Source organism: Mustela erminea, chromosome 18 (genome assembly GCF_009829155.1).
Source record: "Mustela erminea isolate mMusErm1 chromosome 18, mMusErm1.Pri, whole genome shotgun sequence".
Classification (NCBI taxonomy): domain Eukaryota; kingdom Metazoa; phylum Chordata; class Mammalia; order Carnivora; family Mustelidae; genus Mustela; species Mustela erminea.
In genome coordinates this window covers 4,744,920-4,767,945 of record NC_045631.1, presented here as the reverse complement: position 1 = coordinate 4,767,945, position 23,026 = coordinate 4,744,920, and the positions used below count along the sequence as shown (strand labels likewise).

General features: G+C 53.7%; 1 long non-coding RNA gene across 1 annotated transcript in view; it reads right to left on the bottom strand.

Moving 5' to 3' along the window:
• LOC116578235 overlaps positions 1-22,706 on the bottom strand; it is a 28,687-nt gene extending 5,981 nt beyond the window's left edge. Inside the window, exon 1 of the long non-coding RNA XR_004280785.1 lies at positions 22,527-22,706. This is a non-coding gene — a long non-coding RNA (uncharacterized LOC116578235). The remainder of the gene's footprint in view (positions 1-22,526) is intronic.
• Between the last annotated feature and the right edge of the window lie 320 nt (positions 22,707-23,026).

The window sequence follows — 23,026 nt, the reverse complement described above, 5'->3', positions numbered from 1 at the left end:
CAGGTAAAAGCTTCCCATGCCAGCTTCCTCTGGCCAAACTTAGTAGAGTCAAAGCCCGGGCGGAGTCCACGTGCCTGCAGTGCCAGCAGCCATGGGCTCAAGAGGACAACCAGCAGGTGCACTGCAGAAGAGAGGGGAAGGCAAGGCCATTTTCGTGGATCAGCCCCGCTGGTTGAACCCTGGGAAGATACATTAGCCGACTTGATCTTTCAACAGCATTCAACACAACGGACCAATCTAACCCCTTTGAGACATTTTTTCTCCCGTTGGATTCAAGACAGAATGAGCCCGTGGTTTCCCCCTATCTCTGTAGTGTTCTTTTCCGGTCTCCTTGGCTGGCTGACTCTACTCCATCCAGCCATTCAACGGGGAGATGCTCTGGACCCGTCCCAGGGCTTCTTCTCTTATCGTGCTCTATCTCAAGAAGACAACACTTGCGTCTCCGTCACCAACTTGCTGTGAGCCTGCAAATCCCTGTCCCTGACCAGAGCTAGAGCTCCCAGCCCATCTATCATGATTGCTGAGCCCCGCCAGGCCCCCTTCCAGTGTATCCCATCTCAGGAGGCACCACGGGCATCCAGTTTGATGAAAGAGAAATCTGGTATCCAGCCATGACCCCCTCGTGTTCCCGCACCCCCCCCCCAAATTGAATCCGTCACCGTGTCCTGTTGGTTTTGCTCCCTGGTTATGTCTCAGGTGGATCCACTTGTTTCCATCCTCACTGTCACCAGCCCCACCTCTTCCTTGGTCTCCCGCAACCCACTTACTGCTTGCCAGGTGCCCATTCTTGGTCCCTTCCATACGGCTCTCCCCACAGCAGCAAGAACGCTCTTCCAAAAATATGGACGCCTGGGGGGCTTCATGGGTTAACCGACTGCCTTCGGCCCACATCATGATGTCAGGGTCCTGAGATTGAGACCCACATCGGGCTTCTGCTCCGTGGGGAGACTGCTTCTCCCTCTCACTCTCCCTCTGTGCTTGCTCGCTCTCTCAAATAAATAAATAAAACCTTTTAAAAAATATGGATCGTTTTGCCTTGTGCTTAGGACTCTCCAACAGCTCCTGACGCTCTTGGGAGGAAGACATTAATGTGGTTTTTAACCGCCTCTCCTCCTCCTGTCCCAGCCCCACCAGGTGCCACCTGCCACTAGACTGCTAGTGTAGATGCTCCTGCCTCTCCTGGAATGCTGTCACCTCCTCTTCACCCCTCCTCAGTGACCCTCACTTATTCATCCTTTGGCTCTCAGCTCAAACATCAGTTCCTCAATGAAGCCTTGGTCCACGTCTTCTTTCTCACGCTCTCATAGGAAGGGGGTCCTTGACCTTGGACCACGGATCTCTGCCTTATTTATACATTAATTGACAGGACTGATGGGCATCAGCTTCCCCACACCCCTCTCCCTTCCACCCTGCTCTCCACCTTAAGCTCCTCGAAGGCGGGCACTCTCTTTCTCTTGGTCACTTAGAGCCGACTCTGCACCTAAAGTTTCTTCAGCAGCCCAAGAGTGCTGAGCTTGGCTCTCAGCAGAGCCCATGAGTGGAGGGGCAGGTCCAAAGTTGTTGGAGGACCTGGGCACGGACCCACCCAAGCAGAGACCCCGGAGCTTGGTCCGTGGCTGGGAGAGGAAGGGTTCCTGGGCAGCCGAGCCCTGTGCAGCTTAACCCTAGCACCCAGGCTTTGCCCCTGACTGTTCCCAAGGCAGGCAAGTCATGGCAAGAAGAATTGAGACAGAAAGTTAGGATTCTAGCACCAAACCCAGCAGATATCCCGGTGGTGACGTCTTGGGACTCACAGCTCTGACATCTCTGAGTGCCCAGCAATCCACTCAGAGCTGAGTGCTGGTGGAAATGGAGAGCAAAACCAAATGGATGCAGGGCACAAACCAGGGAGAAGTGCAGGAGATCGTTTTCCCTGGGTGATACTGTGGAGGGAGGCATTTTGCTTTGGAAAGGGAGAGCTGTGGGAGCATTGCTTCCTCAGACACAGGGAGGAGGGGGAGGAAAGAGACACGAGAACTTGGAATGGATCATAGCAGAGCTGGAGAAACTCTGGTAAGACACTGAGCTTTTCCGAGTCCCAGTGTTATGACATGAGTCTAGCCAATAAACACTGGGGGTTAGTTACAAACGTGAGTTACAAAGAGAGGGCAGAGCGGCTCCCGGGCTGGAAGGGATGCCCAGCTGAGTGAGGACGATGGGGAACTTGACAAGTGACCTCCATAAATGTGCCAGGTACTATTATAAAAGCCACTAGCAAGCCAAATAGGAACGCACCCCCTTGTAGCCATTAGGATGGCTATTATCAAAAACCCAAAACCCAGACAAAATGGAAACAAGCATAGGGAGACGATGTAGAGATCAGAGTCCTTGTGTGCCATTGGTGGGAACGGAAGACAGGACAGCTGCCAGCGATAGCAGTATGGCAGGTCCTCAAATAGTTCAACACAGTCACATGTTACCCAGTAACTTCACTTTGAGGTATATACGTGAAAGAACTGAAAGCAAGGATTCATTGTATGGGTATTCGTACGCCCATGTTCACAGCAGCATTATTCACAACAGCCGAAAGGTGAAGGCAACCCTAGCATCCAAAGACAGGTGGACGGAAAAAGAAAACGTGATGTATATATACATAATGTCCAGTCTTCAAAAAGAAGGAGCTTCTGGCACACGCTGCAATATGGACGAAACTTGAGGATGCCATGTAGAGTGAAATAAGCCAGAGCCAAGAGGGTTAAACAGGGCCTGACCCCACACATAACACATACTCAGAGGAAGCAAATTGATAGAGACAGAAAGTACAATGGTGGTGACCAGGGGCTAGGGCCACAGGGGAACAGAAAGTTAGTGTTTCACGGGGACAGAGTTGCATCTGGGGACATGAGAAAGTTCCGGAGATGCACAATAGTATGAAAGTACCGAATGCCACCAGATTATAAAAAGTTAAAATAGGGGAACCTGGATGGCTCAGTCAGTTAAGCATCTACCTTCTGCTCAGGTCATGATTCTGGGGTCCTGGGATTGAGCCCCGCATTGGGCTCCCTGCCCAGTGGGAAGCCGGCTTCTGCCTCTCCCACTCCCCTTGCTTGTGTTCCCTCTCTCGCCGTCTCTCTCTGTCATTTTATTTTTAAGAAAAATAAAATAAAATAAAATAAAATGCAGGGTGACTGGGTGGCTTAGTCGCTTAAGTGTCCGGCTCGGTTTCAGCCCACGTCATGATCTCAGGGTCTTGAGACTGAGTCTTGAATCAGGCTCACACTCAGCATGGAGTCTGCTTGTCCCTCTCCCTCTGCCCCCAGCTCTCTCTCTCTCTCTCTCAAATACATAAATAAAAATCTTTTTAAAAATAGTTAAAATGCTAAATGTATGCTGTGTATATTTTGCCACAATGAAATTCTTAAAAATAAATTATAAAATTTGAATGGGAGTAAGAAAGCAACGAACTTGGATCTCGCAGGTGCTGGGGAGAGAGCTGGCACCGGGACGGGAAAGAGGGATTTCATGTATCCCAGCCGACAGGACCGGGTTGTGCCTATAGCTGTTCCTTACTTATCAGGTGAATGCAGGTGACTCTCCTGACCGCTCTCAACATTGAGGCAGGCACAGGGCTGCTGAGGAGACAAGCAGATCCTGAATGTGGACATGGGTCCACCCGATGTACACAAAAGTACCACACAAAGGCATGGAAATACGATTCTCTGCTAAACAGGGAGCTACATCATCGGCCTGCCGAGAGTGAAGGTCATGAGCAAGGGGGAGGTGGCAGAAGGGTGGCGCTCTTGAGCTCTGTATGGGAATGATGAGGGTTTAGGCCAGCCTGCTGGGGAATAAGACAGGAAGACCAGGGGAGAGAGCTGAGCCTGTGGGTAGCAGGTGGATGGATTCTAGAAGTCCAGGCAGTACACTCCGGGGAAGTCTCTAAAGTCCAAGTTTATAGCCCAACAGAGGAAGAATGAAGAGCTGTGAGTAGTGTCAGACACGCCGAAGGCAAGCGGGAATATAGTTCTGAAAACACTGACCCTAGGCTCCAGCCTGAGAAAACACTGCATTTATCCCCTCTAAAACATGTGACTCTCAGGACTTAATCTGACCAAAAAAAGTACAGGTGTCCGGTTTCAGCAACCTCAGTTGTGCAGGAGTTGATAAGTTTGACCCACTGCCTCGTTTTGTAAATAAAGTTTTATTAGAACACAGCCCCACCATTCATTTATATATTGTTTATGGCTCTTCTGCTACGACGGCAGAACTGAGTGGTTGTAACAGAGACCTTATGGCCCACAAAGTCTAAAATGTTTGAGGATCTCTGGTCTAGTTTAATTACATTGTTTTGTTTTCAGTGTATGCATTCTAGAATACCTTCTGTCTGTTGTGAGTGACAGTTTCCTACTGAGGCTGACAGTAATGAATTGAAGTTAAAAAAAAAAAAAGAATCCAAAAAATTCAACAAGTTGCTGTAACAACACATTAACAAATTAACATAATCTATAATAGAAGCAGACCCCAGCTGTGGCCAAATCCTGGACATGGTGCATGAATGATAGATACCGGATTCTGGGAGTAGGAGAAGTCGACAGAATTGAGAACGGTGCAGATAAAGATGAGAGTCTGGGGACTGGAAGGGCATTTCATGAGAAGAAGGGACCCACCACCGCTGGCTCTGTGCCCATCAAAGCTGGAGAAAGGGCTCGGCATGTCCACACTGGACTCAGTGGGTGTCAGGGGACTCAGGAGGGCAGGGAGCTGCAACCAGGCGAAGCCAAGATCGATAAAAGGAAGAGATGCTCGTGAAGAGGGTCGATGTGGATCCCTTCCAATCTGGGGTTTCCCCCACGAATGCATCAGGGCAGAAAGAACGTAAGGACACCAGTGACAACCACAACAGTAACACTTCCTGTTACAGTGTGCTGGTGCTAAGCTCTTTACATCTACAAACTCATGCAATCTTTCCAGTAACCCTGAGAAATAGGGATTATTTTGCAATGAGGAGATGAAGGCACAGAGAGGGCAAGTGACTTGCCCAAGGTCACACAGCTGGTGAGTAGCACAGGCTGGTGTGAGGCTACACCCGCCCAACATCCGAGCCCTGACAGCTCAGCCGGTGACTGGGCCTTGGTCAGTCACAGAGTTGGGCCCGGGAACTGTGACTCTGGGTCAGCTGAGCACCTGGCTAGCCTGTCCCCGGTCTCTCGATCTCAGACCGCCCTTTAGAATCCAGGTCACAGAGACACTGTCTGTCATCCTGGTGACATCACAGGCAGATGACAGATGGTGGCTTTCCATGGGAGTGACAAGATGCCAGCCGCCAAGATGAAGCCAATCTGTGAGGCAGCAGCAGGAAGACTCACCCCTCTAAGCCCCAGGGGCAGCGGCAGCCCTGGCAGCATGAGAAGTCTTAGAAGTAGAGGCACCAAGGGGCTGGGTTTCCAGCTGTGCCCTCCACACTGTGCTCATGGTTTGGAAGGCATCACACATGCCAGCTGTCCTACGTTTCCCCATCTTTGTAATTCTTGTTAAGATTTTATTTATTTTATTTTGGGGGGGAGGGGCCAAGGAGACGGAGAGAAGCAGACTCCCCACAGAGCATGGAGCGCCATACGGGGCTTGATCTCAAGACGCTGAGATCGTGACCTGAGCCAAGACCAAAAGTCCAACACTTAGCCGAGTGTTAACCCATGTTCTTGTAATTCTTTCCATTGTCGGTATCACCTCCAGACATTAAAGCACTTATGTATTCTTTAATTATTATTCATCATGACTCCCCCCTTCGACTGTTAGCTCCGTGGTGTCAGGTTCTGTACCAGGTCCTATCCCCAGCTGCCTGACACAGAGTCGCACTGGTCTAATCTAAATCCCTCTTTGGTTGAGGCTTCTAAGGGTGTTGGGGTCACTCAGGGTTACCCAATTGCGGAGGACGAGCTCCTTGCTTTAGTGGACAAGGGGGGCAGCCAGCCAGAGCCTAGCAGGGCCTCCTCAGCTTCTCTCCCAATGACATAGGAATAGTCAGGACCATCTCTTTCCTTAAGGTTGCCTGGCGGCATGGTGGGCCACCGCTAATAGGGTGCCGACTTTGTAATTATGTCCGTTCCGGAAAGCCCTGTTTTCAAGTCTCAGTTGTTATCTACACTACAGCTAAAGTCAAGGGATGTCCAAAAACAAATAAACAAGCTTATTAGCTATTGTCAATGATTGAATTATGTCCCGCCTGAATTCCTGTGTTGACATCCTAACCCCTAATACCCCAGAATGTGACCTAGTTTGAAAACAGGGTTGTCACTGATGCAATTAGCTAAAGGGGGGACAAACTGCAGTAGAATGCACCCTTCATCCTATATAATTGGGGCCCTTACAGAAAGGGGACATTTGGACACAGAGATAGGCACACAGGAGAGTGATGCTCGAAAGGGAAGGCAATGTACCTACCAGGCAAGGGATTCCCGAAATTGCCAGGAAACCCCTCCAGAAGCAAGCGGGAGGGCAAGGAATGGAGTCTCCCTCCCAACCCTCAGAAAGAACCCACCCTGATCTCACCAAGATCTCAGACTTCTGGCCACCGTTTCTGGGGCTGGAGCTCCCAGTTTGGGGTTCTCTGTCGGAGCAGCCCCAGGAATGCCACAAGGTGATTCCCCACAGTGGCTGCTCCCCGCTGATGAGGGGAGAGGTCAGGAAAGCTCTGTGTGGGAGAAGAAGGGGCTGGTGTCCTTGTTGCAACTGAGCCCCCCAAGCTGTGCCGTGTCCAGTCAACTGAGGGTTCCTGCTCACCACCTGCCCCTGGCCTGGGCTCTCCCTGGCACTCTCTGTGTCCCCTCGGCCAGCCACGCCCTGCCGGCTCCTCCCGTCCCCACCCCCTTTTCCAGTGGTCCCACTCCAGGGCTCTGGTCTCACCTGGCTTTCCACCCACCCCCCCCCCGCGTCTATCCCAGCTGTGTAAACATCAGAGGGCCTCACGCGCAGGAAATGGGGCACTGGGAAACAGGAGCAGGAGGGACCATGGGCTGGGGGGCATCAGGGTTCTTCCGGGGCCCACGTTCACCCCACGGAAGAACGGCCACACGGTGCAAGGAGAGAAGGCAGGCTGCAGAACTGGGTGTGCAATGTGGCCCGTTTCCAGAAGACAGGAAAGGGGTATTTGTGGCTCTGGAGGATGAGAGCCAAGTGGGTGGTGAGGAGCTCTGGATCCGAAGGTGTGAGTGGTTTGGATTTCGTCCCTTTTGCTGGTGAATGTGTCGGAGTTTCTTCAGCTGGAAGCATGTGCACACACGTGTGTGTGTGTGTGTGTGTGCGCATGTGCATGTGAAAATAGTAGAAATAAAAAGGAGGCCTAGTACCCAAAGAACACGTGTTTTTCTGGGATGCAGAGTGGGGTCCGGGCCAAGTGAGGCCGGCCTGGCTTCTCTTGGACCTGTCCTCTGACGTCGGAGGGGAGTGCGGTGACCAACCGCTCCGAGTTTCCCAGTCAGATTGTTCACAGGCACGCAGCACTCTGCAAAGGCACTGGGGAGCCCGCTGGCAGTCAGGCCTGGACACGTCCCGCCACCCTCCCCCCAGCACTACACAGCCACTGTGGGGCCACGGCTGTCCACCAGCTCTTCTTCCCAGACGCTCTTTTCATCAAAGCAGGCGGCAGGGGATGGAGGGGGAGGGGGGGTGTTAGCTTCTCCAGCACTGGCAGGTGCTCCTGTATCGATAGCTAACTGCTTCGGAGGATATACCCAGGAAAGGAAGCCAACACTGTCTGGGACACTGGCCTCGGCTGCTTCTCACTTGGCGATGTTCCAGAATGGCTCCTTGGCTTGAGTCAAGTCTCTGGGTATTTCAGATCCTGAAGTCTATAACACATGGGCACCTGGGTGACTCAGTCCATGGAGCATCCGACTCTTGGTTTTGGCTCAGGTCATGATCTCAGGATCATGGGATCGAGCCCTTCATCGGGATCTGCGCTGAACGTGGAGTCTGATTGAGAATTCTCCCTCTCCCTCCCCCCACCCCCCACTCACATGCTCTCTCTCTCTCTCTCTCTCTCTCTCTAACAAATAAGTAAAACCTATTACACATAATGCTCTCACCCATTCTGGCCTCTATTTTGCACTAGGAAACAAAGTTGGAGCCACTTGTTTATTCTCACCTACCCGGAAAGGTGAAAGAGTGGAAACTGCTCCTCTCACTTGTGTGGGGAAACTGAGTCCCAGAGAGGCTCGGTGCGCAGGTCAAGATCCCACAGCGAACTGGGGACATACCCTGTGAGTGGCCACAGGGACAAGACCACCGTGGTATACATAAGCCCTCAGGGATGTGAGCAGAGTCCCTGAGACACGAGGCAGACGTCAAGGCCGAGGGTCTGGAAAAGAGAAGAGAACCAGGTAGACCTTCCTTGACTTGTGCCTGAAGTAAGTAGGCTGTCGGTCCACGCCCAGTCCTCCGCAGCCAGAGGCCAGAGCGCCAAACCCCTTCTCCCCGAGTCTGTCTTCTCAGATACTTTAATCTCTGGGGTGAACCACCCCGTGCAGGAAACTGGGTCCCCGGGACTTCAGAGTGCAAAAATCCGCAAGACCCCACCTGCCCCAGCTGCCTGTTCAGTCTCTAACATTGACCAATTCTCATGGCACAATTTCAAAATCTATTTATGTCAACAAACTCCCTTCCCTATTCTTTACTTTAAAACCTCCCTTCTGCACCAGGAAGAGCTGGGCAGAGCAGTGAGGGGGACGAAAACCCCACCCCAGCCCAGGAGATGGAGAAACCTACAGGGACGTGCCCAGGACTCGGGAGTCCGAGGACAAGGTACCAGACCGCCCCTCGATGGCACCGAAAATCCCTTGGGGGGCGCCCGACTCCTCCCCTGCCACGTCGTAACTAAGTGGGCCCAGCCATGACCAGTCCCATTACCAGTGATGTCAGGCTGTTTGGGTCGACCATTCCTGAGTCATGAAGCAGTTAAGGAACACCCTGCCCCAGGGCCGCAGGGCTCATAAGGGCAGACCCACGTGGACTTCCTTGTGTATCCAGACAGCCTGACGGCTCCCTCGTTCGCTCACACCCAGCCACGAGCCAGCCAGCGAGGGCAGCGGGAGGCAGAACCACAGCCCGCCCATGCAAATCAGCCCTGGGAGTGCAGCGGGGCTCCTCCTGCAGCTCCCGGGCAATGCTCCTGGGGAGGCGATGGGCAAGATGCAACCCCGGGCGCTGTGCCTTCCTCCTTGTCCTGGCCCTCCTGCTCGACGCGGTGGGTCTGGTCCTTCTGCTGCTGGGTATCTTCGCCTCCCTCGACTACTGGGACTTTTTGGTCTACACAGGGGCGCTGATCCTGGCTTTCAGCCTCGTGTTCTGGATCAGCTGGTACTCCTTCAACATCGAGGAACCTCTTGAGAAACTGAGCTTGTAGTTTGGCCGTGGCAGAGGAGGAGGGACACGGGCTCTACAGGCTACCTCAACGGCTACCTGACTCTGTACCTGGGCTGTCGGAGGCGCGGGGACACGCTGCCACTCCCACACGGAGCGCCCCAGCGGGGACGAGGTGAGTGCCCCGAGGCCTGCCCGGTGGAGTGGGGGTTCTGTCCATCTGGGTTTCGGCTGCACCTGTGCTGGCCACAGGTGTCCCCTCCCCGGGGGCCCTTCAAACTTATGGAGACTAGAAAGAGGGTCTCCACGGCCCCCTCCACGTCCAGTATGCCAGGAGTTGTCCTGCCAGGCAGAACGGGAAGTTGCCCGTTCCGCTCAGAACGTGGGGAGAAAGGAGCCCATCCTGATTCTCTGTTGGCAAGAATCCCGCTCGGGAGTGAGGGGGAAGACTTGAGCCCTGGGAGAGGATGGACAGCTCCCCGATGGTGGGCTGTGCCCTTGCGAGGAGGGAGGTCGTGCAGGCGAGACTGTGGCGGAGAACCGTCCAGAGCAGCCCTTCTCCCTTGCTTCCTCCCTGCACCTGCGGAGGGGACGTGCACCACAAAGGGGCGACCTGCCTCCACATCCCCTCCCAGTGCCACCTGACTCCTCTCCAGCACTGCCCCCACCCCACCCTCCTCACACACACTGCACGCCACCACCCCCCTCCTCAGCACCCCAGCCACGGCCGGCCTAGGAGTCAAAAGACCATGAAGTCAGGAGACCATGGCGGACCTTTCCCTCGGCCCGCTGCCCCTCCCAGCCAGGCCAGCAGCTTGGTTGACTGCATGCACCCGAGGACACAGATAATTGTAAGATTTTTCACAGGGACATGAAGCACCCAGGATAGAGCTGATCTGGGCCCCACAGCCCTGCATTATGAGCAGCTCTCCCCAGGAGACTGAGACCGGAGCCCCGCAGGGGCTGACGATTGTCATCTCCTCCCCCCTCCCCCATGGTGGCCAGGAACCTGGCAGAGCCGGGCACTCCCTTTCCAGCACTGGCTGAGAGGATAAAGGTCATGGCTGGGTTGGAAGGAGGAGGTAGTGATCCCCGTGTCTCTTCTGGGGGATTCCATCTGACCCTTGGAATGAAGAGATCGGAGCAGCAGTTTGACGAGGTTTCTGGAGGTGGGGGGTAAAATCTGGTCCCGGCAGATGAAAGGAAAGGCGTTGGGAAGTCTGAGGGCCTGGGTCCTGCTCCAAGTGGCACCACTGGTTCACTGGGTGACACTGGCCGGATTGCAACCTGCTCCAAGCCTCAGTCTTCTCATCTGTGAAACAGGGATAATAGTACCTGCCTTTGTTGTTGCCATGGCCAAAAAAGAAGGAATGGCAGGAGAAGGCTCTTGGCACACAATGTGGTTTTTACAAAGGTCACGTGTCCTTACCAAACAGATAATAGAGGATGCGTAAACTGACCCAGAGTCCCCACTGAGAGTACTTGGTACTTGGTGCACCTGAAACTGGTGGTGAAGGCTTATACCTCAAATCAAGAAGGAACACCTAATTTATTGGCTCATTCCAAAGGCACATCAGGCACCAGGCAAGGCACTAGGGATGCGGTGAAGGGTAAGGTGCACAGGTCTCTATCTTCAAGGGATTTCCCGTCTAGTGAGACACAGAGAGTAATCAAATAGTCTCACTCATGGAGGCACGAGAAGAGTCAGGTGAGGACTAGGAAGCAGAGGACCATCACTTCCTGGGAACAGTCAACTGAGAAGCTGACCCAGAAAGTGGAGTCTTTCAGGAAGAGGCAATGGCTTGAGCAAAGGTCCTGGGGCAGGACAGTAAGAAGACAGAACAGTAAGAAGTTATTAAAGAGACCTAAGCAAGGGTGAGAGCTTACCAAGGTTCTGGATCTATGTTTCCAAAAGACTACTCTGGCCATGGCACGGATGATGGTGATGATAAGATGATGGTCACGAGGGTGATGATGACCAGGTCAAGCTCGGGGAGCTAAGCCACTTACCCAAACAACAGGGGGTCCCTCGTGTGAGGCTTCTTGGCCTTTATATCCTTCTCTCACTGAATAGAAAGAAGTTCAATAGCCCAATGGCGACGAGCATGGGCCAAGACCCAGACTGGTTTGAATCCAGCTTTGTTCCTTGCTAACTATGCGCCCCGGAGTGAGCTACCTCCCATCCCCGTGCCCTACTTTCCAAACCTGTAAAATGGAGATCGTGCTAATGACCATCTACTTCACCTACTTCAGAGATGATGATCAGATTAGCTCCTACCTCGTAAAGATGTTGCACAGATCAAGTGGGTTAATGTGTGTACGGAATCCAAGACTGACAATTAAATGAGACAAGGGACACTCCACCGACACTGTCTCACGGTGCAGGTGGTTGGCGCCTTGCAGAGGGGTAAGACCTTCCTCCAAGACAGATATCCTTAAAGCGTTATGATCACATCTTAATACAGGGTAGGGCATTAAAAATTTTCAGTAGGTGTGAGAGAAAGGAGGCTCCCCCCAGAACCCAGCGTTTTGTCCAAGGGGGGCTTCAGAAGCTCGAGATCCACTGTCTTCTCTGCTAAATACAGTCATGCAAATGTCATTTTCATTTTTCTAGTTCCCAAACTCTATGTTCAATGGGACTCTCAGAGCCAGCCTCCCTGAGTCCCTCTGTCTCCTGCAATGCCTGAGTCTGACCCAGAGTAACAAATCAGTGTGGGCTGGGACCTACCCACCTTTTGGGGGGGCTCCCCACCACCCCCAGATGACCTTGGGCAAGTCACCTTACTTCTCTGTAGAGCAGGAGATTTGGTCTCCTCGGAAGGTTCTAGCCAGGCTCTGGGAAGGGCCCCTCAGCGGCTGGGGTGGGAGATGGCAAGCAGGTAGGAATCCAGCAGCCCTACCCAGCCCACGACACACACATACCCTCCCAGAATAGTGGGGTTTCCCGCAGTTTGGTCATCTGAACTTTCACGGAAGGCTTCCTGTGAACACAACTTCTGATCCTCACCTGTATTTCTGAAAATGACTCGTCTCGGTCCCCTTACATTTTATGACCTTTGGCCTGGGCGTATCTCCAACCACATCTATGATTTGTGGGCAGCTTTAACTGGCTCTGCCAGTTCTCCCATTCTCGGAGCGGAGTCAAAAGAAAGAGCATGGACCCCCACTCCCCTTAATGCAGGGCCTGAACCTATCCTTCCAAGCTCATCCTTCATTCTCAGGACGGTGAGTTTGCTAGAACACCCCCGCCCCTCCCCAAGTTAAGTGGGTAGCATCCCTGGCATGAGGTCAGGTACAGAACTTGGGTCAGGCCCCTCCCCAGGAGTTTCAGAATGAGTGCCTTGTGTACCAAGCGAGACAACCCACCATCTGATTTTATCACTCGGTCACTATATTTTCGCAAGATCTGTTTGCTCTTTGTTCCCCCTGTGGGGCCTTTCTTGTAGATAGAGATAAGCCTCCAGGCAAAGTCAGGTGAGGACTCTGATCCTTTTACTAGAGGGTGTCTGGCTACAGCCCCCTCCCAAACACACACATGGACACACACGCACACACACATCCTCACACTTGTCACGCCCCTACCAGAAATACACACTCACAGAAACACACACCCATTTCACCCCTTCTGCAGCGAACAAAGTCCCAAAGGCAGAGAAGGCTCACACCCCCAAGCCCGGGAAAGTGAAACCTGTTTCTCACCATCGACTTTCTCCCCACGTGCAGACATCCCCTGTGCCCACAGAGGGGCCGGTGGGCTTAGCAGGTCAGCTCAGGGTAAGCACGCCAGCTCGGCTGAGCCAGGCCACGTGCAGACGCGGTGCTGGGGCTATGTGGAGGGCCCAGCATTTCTCGAATCCCTAGAGGAACGTTTAATCTAGAGGGAGCGATAAAGCAAGTACACAACACTCCGGGAAAGTACACGGAAAATGTGCGCCGGAGATAAGCGCCGAATCGCACTGGGCTCTCAGGGCCCAGTGGAGGAAGAAGAGATCCTACTGATGGGGAGGGGAGGGGGGCCGCGTGTGGCTTCAGACATCTGGCCTGGGTCCCAAAGTGCAGGAAGGAACGTGACAGGCAGAGATGGCACTGGGGAGAGCGGGAGGGAAGGACTGACAAAAGAAAACAGACGAAAGAATATTCTGGAAAGAGCAGGTGGGCACCTGCGACTGGGTCGGGGGGGTGTTCACCGGCGGACACTGGAAGCAAGATGAGCACTGAGATGTTTGGAAATCGGGGAGGAGACTTCAGGGACTGCAGAGGGACGTGGTCGGGCTCTGCCTGTGGTAGCAGGTGCGGGGGTGGGGCAGGCGGGGAGACCATTCGGGAAGCTCAGCAGGAGGGTAGGGAGACAGGGACAGGGACAGGAACGGAGGGCCATGGAAAGCAGAGGAGACAGAGACAGCACAAGCAGACGGTCCCTCCTGGTCTCCTGCAGTCGAGAGAGTTGTCAGAGGTTTGAGAGAGCCCTGCCATGAGTGCCGGGGAGGGGGTGAGGGAGGTCGGGGGTCAGCACAGGTTTGCACATGATTGTGATGATGCGTCTTCCTTTGCACACATGCAGGGGTTGAAGCAGACTGTCCAGTTGGCGTGGAATGTGCAGATTTTAAACTCAGAAGGGAGATCAGGGATGGAGGTGGAGGCAGGGGTGGGAGACGGAGTGTGGCTGGGACTGTACAGACTGTGGGGACAGTCTGTAAAAAGGGGAGGAAAACAGGGCGTGGGGGAGTGGGGACTAGAAGGAGAGGAGGAGGACCAGAGCCCAAGCTTCTCTGAAGGAGGCACCACACGGGACCCCACGCCCCCACCAACAGCACCACCGAAAGCATCAGGATTATTATCAATTGACACTGATTATCAATTATCAATGATTAATCCCCCTTACAGATGAGGATATCAATGGCCACAGAGTCTAAGTAACTTGTCCGACATAATGGAACCAGTGAGGGGGGCACGCGGATTGTGAAACAGGGTCTACCTGCCCATATGGTCCATACACTTTCCACCAGGTTGGGGAGGGCACACGCCAGCTTCCAGCCAAATCTGGCCCTTCTCCCTCTTTGTAAGCTGAGCTGCCCTGCAACACAGCCAGGCACAGTCACTCGTGTGCTGTGATGACAGAGCCCAGTCATTCCAGCAAAGGCCATATAGCCTGCAATGCCTAGTCTTTCCTCTCCAGCATCTTACAGAATGGCCTGCTGACCTCTGACCTGGCCATGGTTACTTCCCACAGGAGCCAAACTCAGAACCCCGAGCCATGCCCGTTTTGGGGGGAGCGGGAGAAGGAAGGCGGGTTGGGAAGCCCACAGAGTAGTTCCCAGTAGTAATAAGAGAGTGACACCTTGCCAGTGACAGGAAGAATGAAGGATGACAGGTTGCCAAGAGTAGGAGACTGACCGTGGAATGCCTGAGACCCGTCAAGATGGCTGTAGCCTGAGGAGAGTTGATTGGACTTGGCCACGAGCTTTTGCCACTACATGGTGGGGACAAAATGGGACCAGTGGCGGCTGAGATGTACGAAGGGACCAGCGCAGATCCATCTTCAGTGTATCTGGGGCAGATATGACAGGAGTAAGGCTGTGCTGGCCTCCCTGGCCGGCAGTAAGATTTCTCTCAGAGATGGGGATCCAGAACATCGAGCAGGATGGTAAGGGGAGGCTAGGAGTCAGAGGAGATGGAGTCTGTCCACTCCAGGTGGACGTGGGGGTGGACATCCGGAGCCCCGGGACAGCTGTTAGCTCTGCCTGCAGGGAAGGGTGAGGAGAGGGATGCGTGTCTCGGAATTTACCGGCCAATCACTGATGCGATGCTCACGCCTCAGGGATTCAAGCGCCCATTTCATAGATGGAGCAAACTGAGTCTCAGAGCAGTTCACAACTAGCCCAAAAAGACAGTGCTATCAAGAGATAGGGCTAGGGGCGCCTGGGTGGCTCGGTGGGTTGAGCCTCTGCCTTCGGCTCAGGTCACGATCCCAGGGTCCTGGGATCAAGCCCCGCTTCGGGCTCTCTTCTCAGCAGGGAGCCTGCTTCCTCCTCTCTCTCTGCCTGCCTCTCTGCCTACTTGTGACCTCTGTCTGTCAAATAAATTAAAAAAAAGAGAGAGAGAGAGAGATAGGGCTAGAATTCACACCGAAGTCCCATGGGCTCCAAGCAGCGCATACAGGTTTTAAATGCCATATTCAAATCTCGGGCTGACCCATTCCATCCTCATTTATTCATCGCAGATCCCGTTGGATGGAGGAGCATCAAAGCGGGAAGATGCCTCTCTTGGCCACACATCCTTTTCTCGTATCCAGGAGGAAGCAGAGGCTGTGAGGCAGAGGCTTCCAAAGCACCCGCTAGGATGCCCACGAGTGGCAGGAAGGCCGGGCTTCTGGAAGGTTCCGGTCTCCGTCAAGGGCCCAGCGCCCCTGCACCATCCCTGCACCATTCCAGCTGCTCTAGGACAGCCTGAGAAGTCCTTGCCCTGGGCATTCTGATGGAAGCAAGCTTGTCGGGGACTTCGATGCCCGAGAAGTCCCGTCCCCTGCTGCTCCTCTTGTCAATGTCCCATTAAAGACTAACAGTTGGGGAAGTCCAAATGGGGTCTCCTGCAGGCACGCACCATGGTGTGTTATTGCTGCTTTCCCTCTCTGGCTCTGGGGACAGGCCATGCGAGTCCCTGCAGGGCTCTGCCTCACCCATCTCTCGGTGCGGTCTGGAGTGCCCACAGGGCGTACTGCAACATGCTAGTTGCAAAAGCAAAGCACAAGGGAAGCCGTGGGCCGGCCGCTGCCCTCCTCGGGGCTGGACACTATTTATGATTCGTGCGGCCCCGCCCGTTTGCACGGCCACACTGCCTGCGGCTCCTATCGAGCTTTTAGTCAATGGAAGCCCTCCTCCGGGTGGTTTTCTGGAGGTGAGTGAGCTCCTGTGTGCTGTCCACGTGTTATGCACTTCTTGATCCCACGAGCGGGACCCTATGTTTATCTTAGCTCGACTGCATCCAGTCAGACGCAGCCCAGCCCTGGTTACCTGTGACGGTCACCTTTCAGCTTGCTTCCAGAGGCTAAGCAGACGTGCCTGCACTTGTCCCCAGTGCTTGGCCTGCCTCGATAACTTATATTTCCCCTGGTCTAATTTTGTACTTTTTATTTATATTTAACCTCAAAAAAAAAAAGTTTAAGTGTTCTCTATAAGCTGCCTCAGATGTTCTGGGGTGCTAGGTAGTTCTCTAGATATAGAAGTAGATTTGGCCTCTGGCTTCACCATGACACGACGTATTTCTGAACCTACATGGTCTCTAGGAATTCTCAAAGTCCCAGCTTTACAGCATCGTCTCAAGAGCTGAACCTGCTTTCGTGCAAGTCCTGGAACTCAATGCTGGGCACAGCACCTCCTTGAAAGGACCACACAGAGACCAGTGGATGGAGACAAGACGGAGCCTATGCTGACACCATGGAATCTTCCGGAAGTTTCCTGCTCAGCCTCCATCCCGGCCTCTCAGAGCTTAGGCTGGGCTCAGAAACTGGACAGATATCATGGACAAACATTCCAGATAAGCCATGAAGAAGGAAGATCCCCCTCCTACTCCAGAAGGCTTCTTGACCACCCGCACGTGTAATACTATTGACTTTTCCGAACTGGACACCTCTTGGCGGTTCCAACACCGTGAGGAAACCTTCCTCTTCCTTGAGGCGTGAACATTAGCATAGAAAGAAGGGTCCCATGTTACTGATGTGGGACAGGAGCCCTGGCGTCCAGGGGTCTGGACTGCCAGTCAAGCCCTCTTCCCCCTCCGTAAACCTCTGACTGGCTTCCCCAGGGCCCTGCTGAGCCTTGGGCAGGGCAAGCAAGCAAGCAGGCAAGCCAGCTGGGCAGTGGCCGGAGGAGGTGAGACACACTCGTGTGAGTGTGAGTCATGAGCCATTACGCCTGGGGCCTCGACATGATTGTTCTGCGTGCCCAGGAATGTGATCCCGACCTCCCAGGCCTCCATCCTGCTCCATGTCTCCTCAGATGCCAGAGCTCTGAGTGCCCATCCCGCAGGGCAAGGTTGGGCAGAGAGGGAGGAGGAAGCAGGAGGAGCCGAGTTTTAGTGGGCGAGGCCACCTGGAGCTGAGCTCATCTTCCCAAAAGATCTCCTGCAGGGCTCTCCAGAACCATCTCTGTGGCCCCTCCTCTTGTCTGTCCCCAGGGGCCACCTGGAGCTGGGCTCATCTTCCCAAAAGTTCTCCTGCAAGGCTCTCCAGAACCATCTCCGTGGCCCCTCCTTCTGTCTGTCCCCTGAAGGCAGCTGGGCTTTTTCCATGACCTGGACTCAGTTGGCTCAGCTGCCGATGGGCTGAGTGACCTTCTAGGTCATCCTCACCTGTGAGGCCTTAATGATAATGACATCCTAGTCACAAGGATCAAAGGAGATGCGGCACTGGCCTTTGGAGAATCCCACATCCTCCCAAATGGGCATATACCTTTGAGAGCCTCACTTCTCCTTGGTAGAAATCAAGACGCAGAGCTGTCCATTTTGGACTCCTGATGATTCGAGAACCTTAGACAAGCAGCCTCAGCCTGGTAACAGATGATAATTATACGTATGCTGGCTCGTTCTGCTTTAACCTCTGCTTGTTCTTGAGAAAAACCCGTCGTAAGACAGCTGAGGCAAGGTTGGGGGAGGGCCAGGGAAGAGGGGAGGCCGTGTGTGATGTCGGGAACCATGTCTTATCACTTGGAAGCATCTGGTGTAGACTTGGGTTGTGTGAGTACAGAGTCCCACAGGCTTAGCAGCTTGGATGCACCTTGGGCCTCAGGCTGCTCCCCAAATACAAGCACCCAGGTGACAAGCATCTCTGTGTCTCTGCTTCCTTGCTTCTCCTCCTTCTCCAAGCCGACTGCTCCCATGTTAGCACCAGCCACTAGGCGGCCATTTTCCTTTTCACCAGCTTCCATTCTAGCCCAAGGCCTAGGGCAGAGGCCCTCTGGAGGGTATACCCAGGGTCACGTGCTCAGCACACACAGCCTCAGCCCGATGTCCTCTCATCCTGAGTCCGCCTTTCTGGCCGGCCCTCCGGGCCCCCATCCATATCAGACTCGGGGCCCCAGTTCCCAAGAGCACATCTACCTCCCTGACAAGAGCCCACCAGCGTCTGAGCTCTGGTCCCTGCTCAGTGCCTCTCATGGTCTGGGATGCCAGGCCCACGTCTCCACGGCCACCTGGGATGACGATGACACAGCCATTCTCCAAGTGCAGCCCTGGGACTAGTAGGGTCCGCATCGCCTGGGAAATTGTGAGAAGAGCAAAGTGTCCGGCCCTGGTTGGGGGACGACCTCATCCCAGTTCACCTGCCTCGAGCCAGGGGTTCCTGTTCCAGACCTACAGAGTGAGAGCAACCACGTTCACCAAGCCCTCCCAGGGGGATTCTGATGCACCTGTGCTCAAGTCTGAGAACTGTCACGGGGAAGATCCCTGATACTGGAGGCTCCCCTCCAGTTGTCCCCAGTTGTCCCCATCTCCTCCATCTCCCGTGGGTACTGGAGAGCAGACCTTGCCCCATCGCACAGTGTCCTGGCCCCAGGCTGTGCCAGCCCCAGGCAGCTCTATCAGCTGTGGGGAACTTCGTGTCCTGGCCAGCCCATCCTGTCCCCAGTCACCTATGACTAGTGTCCCTTACTAGCCAGGGGGATGGACTGGTTGTTCCTCTGGCCTCGCACCCATTTTGGTTTTCAAGAGACTCAAGTTCCCCACGGCTCAGGAAGAAAGTCGGGTGGGGGAGGCTGCGGGGTGCTGGTGTAGGACCAAAGGAGGGAGGAGGCAGGAGAAGAGTCCAGGGGAAGAGGGGAGAGGCCTGGAGGGAGTGAGACAGTGGGAGAAAGGCTGGGGTGAGGAAGGTGACAGGAAAGAAGAGCCGTGGAAGAGAGAGCAAGTCGGGGGAGAGCATTTCTCAAAGTGGGGTCCTGGGACCCCCGGCGGCAGCAGCACCTGAGACCTGCTTTGACATTGGGTCTCACCCCAGACCTTCTGAACCAGGAACTCTGGGGATTGGGCCCATTTTGTCTGCGTTGCAAAAAGTCCTCCCTGGGACTCTGATGCAAACCGCAACTGGAGTCCCGCTGGGCTGAACGGCAGTATTCTGTGAAGCCTCTGGATCCTGGGTTTTTTCCAGTGTTTTTGAATATCTGCCTCGGGCATAGCAGCCTCAGAAAAAAGATCAGGGTCTCCCTCGGGCGACTCACACACATACCAAATCTTGCTCTTGACCTACTAACTCCCTGAATGGGCAGGGACTGTCTCCCCCAACCCCTGTCCTCCATCACTCCCCGTACACCACTGGAACCCCCAGTCTCTCTGGCAGCTCTACACCAGGCAGCCTTTTCCCGGAAGGTCTGTGGGCTTGGAAAGAACCCCAAGGAGCCTCTGATCTGTTCCTTCTCAACCTACTCAACATCAAGACCCTTCTTTATTATTATCTACCACCCCCCCATCTCTCTTGTCTTGAAATCTGCTGTCTGCCAAGGAGACTGATCATTAAGGAATAATTAATTCATTTCCCCATGATTTATTAATCAAACACATCCACAACTGGGCATGCAAAAAGCAGAAAACAGATGTATTATGATTTCCATTAGAGTTTTGAAACATTTAAAAACACTCCATTACAACTGCCAGGAGCCCCTAAGGACCTGGGGAGGGACAAATGAAACCAGAGTTTGCAGACCTCAAGTGCCTGTGTGGACAAAAGGTAGAACGAGAAGAGTAAAGTGGCTTTGAGTCTCCTGCCAGTCTCCCCCCATACTCAGCCCACTTTGTTCCTTCCACAAACTGCACATTACCCCCTCTTTCTGGGGGTCTCCAAAGGACATCTGCTGGACTCACAAACAAGGCCAGTACAAAACCAGGTGAGGTCTGTGAGCAGGGTACCTACTCATCTGCCCTGTCTTGTACCCTGACTTTCCCAGCATGACTGGCCTTCCCACACCAGACCTCCACCTCCTGCAAACACTGGAGTTGGTCCTGACTCTTCACCATGAAACAGGACACCAGGCCAACAGTGGTCCCTGGCAGAGTGGGGGTGGGCAGGCCGCTGTTCCCTTCTGTCACAGCAATATCAAAGCCAAGCTGTTTGGGCCACAGGGCAGTGCAAGGTCCTAGAAAAGGGGTTTCTCTCAGTTCCTCTGCCCTGCTCAGAGGCAGATCCATGGGACAGTGGGGCTGGAGGCAGATTGAGGGAAGCACCCCCTTCTCCCTGGATGTCAAAGGTTTGCTAGTGCTTCCCTGGGTGGGCGTGGCTCCCTCGTTGTCGGGGACTCTTGTCAACCCAGGCATCACGTGGCAGGGAAGAGAAGGAGCCAGGTGCCAGACCTGGGGAGCCGCGGCGGGGTGGGGGTGGGGGGCCGCTGCCCTAAACAAGGAATTCTTTAAAACTTCTCTTGCTCTTTAAAATTTGTACAAAGTTGTCTTTTGCTTCACAATACGTTTGTGCTCAGTCACCACGTTTTAAAATGTCCCTGAGTCTTCAAATAAAACTGGTTTCATTTTACCTGCAGGTTTACTGCACGATGGTATGGACCCCAAGAGGGTCGCGTGGCACAGGTGAGAAGCAATTCCCTCCCCAGAGGCTCCTCAGCCCTATTGCACGTGGATCTGTGCCAAGTTCAATGGGCAGGTAGCCAGGCGGGTCCAGCCATGCCTAGCACCTGTGCTCACGATCAGGAAGTACCTCTCTTGCCCCAGCCCCACATTTCCACGTGAGAAAGCCCAGTTCCCAGCACGTGAAACCGACTCACCCAAGGCCACACAGGCCGTCACTAACACAGCCTTGAAGGGGATCTACGTTTTCTGACTCCTGACCCACTACTCCTGCTGCCGTCCCATCCTCCCTCCTCTCCTGGTGACACAGGTGCGCTGGGGACACGGGGACTCTCTCAAGCACAGCTCAGAGAAACTTCCTGAGCCCCTCCTAGAGAATGGGACTATTAGGGCCAGGAGTATGCACTCCAGAGGGCTGTTTGAGACGCATGCTGGGTGACATACATCAGGGGCTTTGGAAAGGTACAAACCTATGACAAGAGAGGGGTTGCTCTTGATCCCGTGCTGGGAAGGCTTGGGTATAGCTTTGCTCACTCAGTCCTGTCCTTTCTCTTGCTCTGTGCACAGTGCTGGGACGCTGATTCCAATGGTGATGGCAAACCTGGTCCCTCCACGCCCCAATGGAAGGCATCAATCGGGGTCACATAATTATGCCCCGAGACCCGGACTGCAGGGGCCATGGAAACTGGCTCCCGAGGGGAAATCCATTTATCATCCCCTATCATTTACAGTTGGTCTATGCCAATTGGCAGGGGCCAACTATTCAGTCACCACAATGGACAGACGCCTATAAATCACAGCCCCCTCCACGCCCTGGGCCACAAGTGATTCAAACCGAAAAGAACCTTGCTAATCAACACTTGCTAATCAACGTGGTTCTACCTTAAACCTATAATACTAGTATTGCCACCATGCTTCATTCCTAAATTTCTCTTGGCTTCCTTGACTCAGTGAAAGTCTGGGCCTTTTATGGGTCAGCTTTTCAAATGGGTTTGATAGGCTCGGTACACCGAACACACACCCCAACATGCCCTGCTTCCCCATAAACCAAGGCAGCTTGCAAAGAGACCTCAAAGGAGGCCTGGGATGGAATCAGAGTGTGAACGCAAGAAAGGGTCATCGTAGCAGAGGATTGCTTGGAGCCTGCTGTTAAGTGCTTCAAGCCTGAACCCAACAAGCTAGCCCCGTGGCCTGAGGTTGTACACTTGTTAGTTACCTTATCCATAAATAGACCCTACTCTGTATTATAAATAGCTTTACACTTGAAGGGTTTCTGAATGTGCTGTACTACAGCAGATGGGAGGGGGTGGAGAGGAGGGAGGGGTGGAGAGGAGGAAGAGAGCAAACGAACCAGATCATAAACCCAGAGCCCTGCCCTCCCTCCACCGTAAGCACACTTCCAATTCCCTGAATCTTGGAGGTCTGGTAAGAGTCACCCAAGAGACATCCACACATGCTATCCTATCAATGGGGGCTTTTATCTGGAGTGTAGTCCAGGACTTCAAATAATAGGAAACACCACCATCTGGGGAATCCCCACAAAGTAGAAAGCTTACAGCTGATTTGGCCCTCACGCCAAGTGAAATGAAGTTTCCCCTCATTATTGCAAATACACAAACACACACACTCACCTGTGGTCCCTCTCCCCTTGGTGGTGGCTCTCTATCCATCTTTCAGACAAAGCTGAGGTAGAAAGAGCTTTGGATTAGCGGTCAGACCTGCGACTCACCGCCAAATGACGCTATCACCAAGTCTCTCGTGGGGGCTGGAACTTCATCTGTGAAGTGGGATCTTATCACCATCAAATGAGATAACACATATGATAGTAACTAACATTAGGGACGCCTGGGTGGCTCAGTGGGTTAAAGCCTCTGCCTTCTGCTCAGGTCATGATCTCATTGACTTGGGATCGAGCCCCACGTCGGGCTCTCTGCTCAGCGGGGAGCCTGCCTCCCCCTCTCTCTCTGCCTGCCTCTCTGCCTACTTGTGATCTCTGTCAAATAAATAAAATCTTTTTAAAAAAATTGTTCACCAGATGCTAGCACTTTACACGGTTTAATCTCTTACTGAACAATGCTATCAACCAACTTGACTTAATTGGCATTTATGGAACATTTCACCCAATGGCAAT